Source organism: Mastomys coucha, chromosome X, assembly GCF_008632895.1.
Source record: "Mastomys coucha isolate ucsf_1 chromosome X, UCSF_Mcou_1, whole genome shotgun sequence".
In the NCBI taxonomy this organism is placed as follows: domain Eukaryota; kingdom Metazoa; phylum Chordata; class Mammalia; order Rodentia; family Muridae; genus Mastomys; species Mastomys coucha.
In genome coordinates this window covers 153,131,319-153,139,859 of record NC_045030.1, presented here as the reverse complement: position 1 = coordinate 153,139,859, position 8,541 = coordinate 153,131,319, and the positions used below count along the sequence as shown (strand labels likewise).

General features: G+C 38.9%; 1 protein-coding gene across 1 annotated transcript in view; it reads right to left on the bottom strand.

The window, feature by feature from the left end:
- Sh3kbp1 (SH3 domain containing kinase binding protein 1) overlaps positions 1 to 8,541 on the bottom strand; it is a 359,863-nt gene that overhangs the window by 157,131 nt on the left and 194,191 nt on the right. The window lies entirely within an intron of this gene.

Sequence of the window (8,541 nt, the reverse complement as noted above, 5' to 3'; positions counted from 1 at the left end):
CTCCCATCACCACCATCACCTCCCATCACCACCACCACCACTACCTCTACCACCAGAAGGCAACAGGGTAAATGGATTAGGGTGTGTCTGTTTTAGTTCTTCAGAAAAAGGAAGTCAGGGGGCTCTTCTGTGGTTCACCGTCAGCTATAGCCATAATCTGGTCTCCCCTGCCATTCTAATTTCACCAAGTTTCCACTGGTAGAGATTTGCTGCCTTCAGGCTCATTGTAATAACAATGTATTAGTCCTTGTAAGAAATAATTTATTACACAGGAAACAGACGCACAGTCACTTAGCCACACAAGCATGGCCTGGGAAGGAAACACACGGCAGATTTTTTCTTCCAGAAATTCTGGCATCCCGGCTCTATCATTGTTAAGAATGTAAATTATACAGCTAAATATTTGTGTTGATGTAATAACTCAAAAATCTAGTGCTTTCTCTTTGGAAGGGAAGACAGGTGACTTAATTTTCATGTGTGTTGGGGGGACTGTTTTAGCTACTTGTGCCTATCATGTACATCTTCCTATAAAATGTCCCCATCTCATTACTCAGAATAGTAGATGGCACTCTTGGGCAGTTCAACCTACCAAGTGGAATGGAGGTTGGGGCCAGTTTAATGAATGGCACATTACTGGTCCATGATGAGATAGTGCAAAAACGCATAAGTGTTTGGAAATGACTTTAGCACTTCGGCATTCTGCACTGGTGTAACTTCCAGGCACATGGACAGGGCAGGGCATGGAGGTGAACAAGGTCAGATCTCCCCACTGAGCACAAGAAGCACACTGCATGCTAAGTCATATGCAGGGGAACTGTGCATGTGTTCAGAGTGAAATTGAAAGAAAAATATCCTCACTTCAACCATTTGAGGAGTGTTCTGGTGCTCATGTCTGAACCTCTTTTATTACATGCATGTATATAATTCATGGATATGTGTGTATATGCACCACAGTGGATTCTCTTCCCTCCAGATGAAAGCAGAACGAAGTCTCCTAAACTTTGCTTCAGTCCTGTGGCTGTCCACTGTGATGGGATTCACCATAGCTTTGGCACCCATCAGTTTGATGGTTTCTAATTTGGCGCATGCATGTATAATGCTCCTGATGTAGCAATAGCTGCTCTAAGAGCATCATGAAATTAATCCATATATCTAATTTCTTCAACTCTTGGCAGCCTAATTTTTACAACACAAAAGGCTGCAATGGGTTCTGCCAAAAGAAGTCTGCCGTGTGGTGATTAGCTGGATGAGCAAAGCAAAACACTGTGTCTGGCATGGACTCCCATGCCAAGATCTTTCTTTGAACCACGCAAATGATGAATGACCCACTTGGAAAAAGCAGTAACCAGGAGAGGTTGATGTCTCCACCAGAAGCCATCTCCCACTGCCATAACAAAGGCTACTGCTTCCTTCTCTGCATACATGGTTCATGCACACATGCCACGCATGAGAGAGGCAGAAAGCGAACAAGAAAGCGCCAGGAGCTGGTGGTGAGAGTGCTCTTGTAGCACATACCAAGGAAATGACACTTATTGTAGGCAGATAAGCCCATGTCCTTGGTTCAGAAATTCACACAGACACTTGGCATAAGCATGAGCAGCTCAGGAAAAGCACAGCTGCATCAAAACCCACAGGTGCCCAGATCTTATCTTTATGATTGCCTCCTGCTGTTAAGGTCACTCACTGTAATAGCGTCTGTGGCCCTCCGTCTTTCCCGGTGCAGCTCGGTACAGAATTGTCCCTTCAAAGGTAGTCTTTCCTGACAGTGAATGAGAGAAGAGAAGGGGAGAGAAAAACACGAGAGGGGACAGAGAGGAGCAAATGATGGCAAAAGAAGGAAGAGGAAGAGTCTTTAACTGAACTTTCCTTCAATGACTCTGCTGCAAGAGCTTCATCCATGCAATTAATTAAAGACCATTAAGTAGAGTTTAAGAATGTTACAGAATGAGCCCAAAGTCCCCAGGTGACCACAAATGGCAAGAAATACCCAGATTAGATGCTTGCTTCTCACATGACTGACATAGATGTTATGCCCAGTTAAAAACCTGGAAGCCACTTCACATTTTAACTTAAGAGTAGGAAAACCTCAATTAATTAGAAAGAATCCAATCATAGGATTATTCCATTACCTCAACTGGACAAGCAGTCTTCTCTTTGGAGAGTGTGACCTATATATAAGACAGATCTGGCCTTTTTGCCTGTGTCATTTATTCCTAGAGCCGCACATAGTAAATGCTGATATTCAAGCCCTAGTATTCTAAACATGGCAAGGAATCCTCCTCAGAAAAATTTACTGGGCATGAGGTGTGGCTCAGTAATAGATTACTTGCTAAGCACTCAGAAGGCCCTAAGTTTGACCCCAGCACCACAACATGAATAAATAGATTTGTAAAGGTAAGATATTAACAAACTACAGGGGATATTTTAGTAATGAGTTTTGAAACCAATAGTGGCACATATACCAACATGAAGGGATGGTTTGGGTTAGCACCAAGGGTATCAAAAATATTTGTTCTTGAAACATCTTAATTGAGGTTTTGCTGTGTCAAATAACGAGTCTGTACATAAAGCATTGAGGACAGAGGACTCATCCAGCTTCAAATATCATATTTTTGATATAATTTCATACATGTAGCTAAAGCCCAACTACAACTGAATCATTAAGAGCATAAATGCACATATTGTTCCCATTTAAATACCCGCCCACCTTCCTGACACACATGCACACATACACACATATAAACACACACACACACACACACACATCATAGACAATATCACAAGATGGTAAAATGATTTGAAAAGTAATCTCAATTAGTAAAAGAAATGGGTTCTGTTATATTATAGCTCATGAGTTAAATATTCAAACAAGGAGTCAGTGTTCTCCTTTCCTAGTAAATTGAGTGGTACCATTGAGCTAGGTTTAGAAGCAGGGAAGGTAACTGAATGAAGAAAGAGAAACTCCTCTCACCCCTTAGAAACTCACCACCATCACAATAGGAAGCCCAACAGAGTCACTGTCTAGGGCTTGTCAATTCCAATTCATGACACCGATTATGAATGATTAGATCATTCTAAATGGATGAGGTACTGTCATTCCCATGTGTAACAGGAATGGTAATATGCCCTGATTTGGAAATCTGTCCATGTGGGCTTAGGTGCTACAGCAAATTAGAACAACAACAACCAAATAAAGTTAGGCATTCAAGTCCCTACTTATGTGTAGGCTCAAGTGGTATGTATAAGCAACCTCAGGCGCTCAGGCAGCTGAGGCAAGAGAGTCTTAGAAACCAGCTTGGACTACATATTGAGTTCCAGGTCTTGGGATACAAGGTAACACCATGTCTCAAAAATAATCACTGTCTATATAAGAGCAACCTAGAGAAGCAACAGAGTTTTGCAAACCTGCTTCTTAGACACTCTGCCCTTCATGCCAAAGGCAGAGCCAGCAAGCAGCTAGTTTTTATTTGAGCGTATTTTTACGCCAAGGATGTCACCAATACTCCTAAAGCACAGCTGTTGGTGTGTGAGAATAGGCCCTCTACCAGTCTTCTCAATGTCAGCAAAATGGAGATAGAAAAGAAAAAAGTCAATATTCCAGGGAAGTTCCTGAGAACAGCAAAGCTTTCATGTGCTCTGCCTCAGAAGCAAGTCTGAAAATCCCAGTGGGAGACAGACCATTGTCCTGATATCTGCACTGTCTGTCAAGCCTGTCTTCAAGGTCCCCTCTGCCCACTGGCAGCAAGGCAATCAGAGAGGTAGCCCAGGAGAGGGCTGGGCAAAGACTCACAGCCACTTACTTGAGTGAGGAACAAGAAGAGACAGGCAATCAGAAAGCTCATGCATATGAGCAGTGTTTACCTTGCTGGGGGTGAATATTGGACTATGACCATTAAATATTCGTTCTTGAAGGCGGCAAGCATGATAGAGGGGGCAGGTTTTTAAATTTAGACATAAAAATATATGTTTATGTTAGCTTCTAACTTTGCCTGAAATTCTGTTTTACCTATGGGTAAAGTGCCCTTCATTGTCAATAGAACACAAAGAACTAATGCCACTAAAAAAGAATACTAAAGAAGAATACTAAAAAATACTAAATATTTTAAAAAAGAATACTAAAAAAACTGAAACAGAAAGAGGTCTAGTGATACTGTAGAATAGTTTTTCAAGATATGTTGGTATCACGGAAGTGTTTTGCCATAGTTTCTAAGATGCCCTCTTATATTTGCCTTAGCTTGACATGTCACCAAAGCATCACAATCTAAACCTTTTAAATAAGAAATTGAGAAAATGAGAGCATCAATTCAAATGGAAAAATGTAGTTACATACAAAAATACAATCTTTTCTCGCTCTGACGATTATGAGAAATAATTGAAGATACTCCTGGAGCTATAGGGCTGTCTTTGAGTCAGGGTCTATTTTATCTCAGGCTGACTTAGACTATCTAGTGTGCTTGAGGATGGCCTTGAATTTCTGATATTTCTGTATTCATCCCCAAAACACTAGGAGTACAGTGTTGTGTCAACTTATTCAGTGCAGGGTGTCAAATCCAGGACTTTGTGTATGCTTAGCAAACATTCTAAAAGAACTCAGTTACATCTCTGGCCCAAGGATTTAAAAAAGTAGTAATTATACTTTTTCAACCTTTTATTTGAAATTAAGCAATATCAAAAAATGTTAAAAATAGAAGATTTCTATATATTTTAAATATGAGGCAAACATACTGAAATGGGACCATAGTCATATACAAAATTTGACATCACTAAGTTCAAATAAATCCTACAGAGTCAGGATAATGTATGATGAAAACATTTGCTGATTAGCTCCATTTCACATTATTCAGTCAATGGGAACATATGTATAATTATATATAAAAAGACAATTAATTAATCAACATCTATGATTGTGGTAAGAATAAACCCAACGTTAGTCAGACTTGCAATTCGCCAGATGTTCCATGAGAAGCTGATCTGTTTGTATAATAGTGGTGGTGCCACAATATATGTAGAAAGATGGCATGTCATTTTGGTCTCCTAATGCATAAGCCAAGGGCACAGCTAAAATGTCATTGCACTGAGCACTCATGTGGTAGTCTGACAGCCGGTTGAATGACAGGAAAATTTCTGCCCACCCATAATATCGTAAGACTGTCTATGCTGTCAATGCAAACATTCCTGTGTTCTGTTTTTGAACATCTGATTTTATTAAACACCTTTTTGTGTGTATTTATTAATGTGATATGTGGGAACCCATTTCGTTTTTTTTTTTAAATCTTGTTTGGTACCAATCTGTAAGCCATGTCTGACTGTTTAAAAGGAAAGACACACACACACACACACACACACATACACACACATGCGCACACACACATACACACACCTTAATCTGCTCATGTCCCCAGATCTAATTAACAGCTTACAGAAAGGGAGATTAAATGACACAACAGTGGAAACTATCACAAGCCAGACAATGAGAAACTAATAGAAAAACAAACTTTGCTTCATTAGCAAATAGATTGCACAGAAGGAAAACCTATGAAGGAGGACAGATTCAAAGAAATTTGAAACAACCCATCACTGTGTATGTAGTTTAGTAAAGGAAAGTGGACACTGAACATATGTTTAATTATTTAAGGAATCACTGTAAATTTTGAGTGTATCTGGTAAGGGTTCTTTAAGAAACCCTTTTATTGATACATATTGAAATATTTATTGGTGAATTATAGAATACCTAGGATTTTCTTTAAGAATGTGTAGAGCCATTCTGTTAATAAATTAGCCACAAGCTGAGAACAGGTACTTGTGGATTCATTATACTATTCTTTTACCGATATTTGAAATCATTTGTAACTAAGGACTTATAAAAATCTTTTTGAAAACTACATATAAGGTGTCACAAGCCCCAAGGATGAAAAAAAATGTTTTCAGATTTAAATATGCAGGATGTTTCTGCTACCACTTAACTGTGGGCAAACCCATATGATTATTAAATCTCTGTGACAGAGCAGATTGCTCTGAACAAGGATCTATGAACCAAATGCCATATGCAAAAGTACACAAAAGTCAAATTCTAGCAATGTTTACCTGTCATTCAAGATAAAAATGCCTCCCTGGAGCAATAATGGGCTGATGAAGAATTTATTAAACACCTACTATGTGACATGTAGTCAACATAATAGTTCTTTTTAAGGTACACCACCAATGCCTCCTCTATCAGAGACATCTATTAATATACAAATGTTATAGCTTCAAGTATTATTTGCAAAGTATACAAATAAGAATGCATTCATTCAAAGGGAGGAGTGTTTGTGTCCATGTGTGAAGCAAAGATGTATGGGAATTCATTGGGCACAATGTTCTCTCCATAATTAGGTTACAAATATTAGCTCTAGTCACAAAGAAAATCCTAATGTCTGGTAGCACTTAAAAGGATATTTATATGATACCACTGTAATCTCTAAACATTACCAATATGGTAGAAAGATTAGGATTTAACTTAGCCCCAAAGTCATGTATTAATTAAGCAATCATTATGGAAATTTTACAAAGAGTATTAAGTGGGCTGGCCAAACAAAGACTCTGATTAAGTACATTCTGGCTCATAGCAGAGAAAAAAGCTAGAAGCTGTTTGTACACCAACTATACTTAGTATCTTTCAACTGTAGGACAGAAACAAATATGCATTTACTGTAATTATAGGAGATGTAATCACCGGGGAAACGTGGATGAAGGTACACATATATCCTCCCGATATAGTTCATTTTTATTTTAACAACTTCCTATGAATCTTAATTACTTCAAAACAAAAAAGTTTTTTTTTCCCAAAAAAGTAAAGCATATTCAAAGTTCTAACACTATTCTCTGGTGAAAAGAATAAGCAGATCATTCCAAAATCAAAGGTCCAACTTGGATGCATCCTATCATATACATAATCTCTGCAGCAATATGATCTGATTATACATACATTTTAGTATAAGCCTATATGATGAAGCAAATCATGAGTGTAGACAGGTACTGAAAACCCTACCATAACACTGAAAAATCTACTTCTCCCTTTTAGGGCATGGTTACAATTCAGAAAGTGACAAAGACATTATCCTCACATCTACTCTTCTATGAAGTCCTTTTGACTACTACTCCCCCATGTCACCATGGGACTGGCCTTTCTGCCTTTGTACCCTACTCTCACTCAAATGTCAGCTCCTGGGGAAGTTTCCTGAGCCTCTCGGGATATGTATGCCTCCTTTCTGCAAGGTGAGTTGACTGAAGGCAAAGTCCCCATCTTCACTTCATTTGTCTCTGACTCTTGAAGGTAACCAGGGAACATCTTAGTAACTACAGGAGCTCAACTGAGGTTTAATTAATGAAGACTAGAAGCAGGAAATAAAAAAGAAGACAAACGGAATGGACAAATACAAGCAAGCAGACAGGGCCATATTGGGCCCTGCTTTTCTTAACTGTACACTTTGGAAGACTGTTATGTGTTTATAAGAACCATGCATCCTTGTTAGAAAACATACTTCTCCAGGTACCTCAAACCATCTCCGCAGTGGACAGCTGGACTCAACACAGCTACAGAAACTACTGGACAGTTCTTGTTCAGAAACAGATGTCTAGTAAATGAGTTGGTATGAGGGGTAGGTAAAGGATAGCCAAATGATTGAGAAGACCATCCCATGGTATAATTTGTTTTGATAGTTCCCAAAACTATGGGATGTATTCTCCTGAAACTCTTTACTTCTGAGACTATATAGCTAAGATTAGGTAACCGCCACGAGGTCAAGAGTTTCCCCAAGAGGTAATCCCCAATCTCTCTTTCTGCATCAGTAAAGGAATTACAAAGTAATTTTAAAAACACAAACATGATGCTTCAGTGGCCATGGTAGCAAAGAGAATACAAATAGCTAAACACTAATTGGTCATGTCCCAAGTCTATCTTATCAATGAGAGCTACCATTTACTGAGGACCTTCCTATGTGAAGTGGTTTATGTATGCTATTACTGTTAGAGCTTAGATTTCATTTACTTGTGAAAATAAAGTTATGATAACCCTTTTCCAAAAAAAAAAAATTCCCCCTAAAAGCAAACAAGCAAACCAAAAATATTTAATTCACAATGTTCTAGAGATACACTATTATTAATATGGGACCTAGTTACCAGGCATGTTACTATTCTAGTGTATAAAAGAAGATTCCAGAACAGTTAAAATTCTACTGTGGATTGGGAGGAGGGGCAAAAGAAGCTCTAACTGCTCTACTCATTGAGCTGGCCACATTGGTGAAGTACTTGTCCCAGCTCACAGAAAGTGACAGGAGTTCCTCAGTACATCACTTGTTCTGAACAGCTGTCCCAACCCTTCACATCCAAGGAATGTGAGGATAGAATGGAATTTGGAGCAGGGGATTCTCCAGTTTTATCAGTGGAAGAAAGGGATCCTGCTGCAGATATTGAGTCAATCAGCCAGTACAGATGCTTCTATTTGTGGCCGGCCGTACAGCCCCCCAAAAAAGCCACCTAACTACTTATCTGGAAATGGCTTCA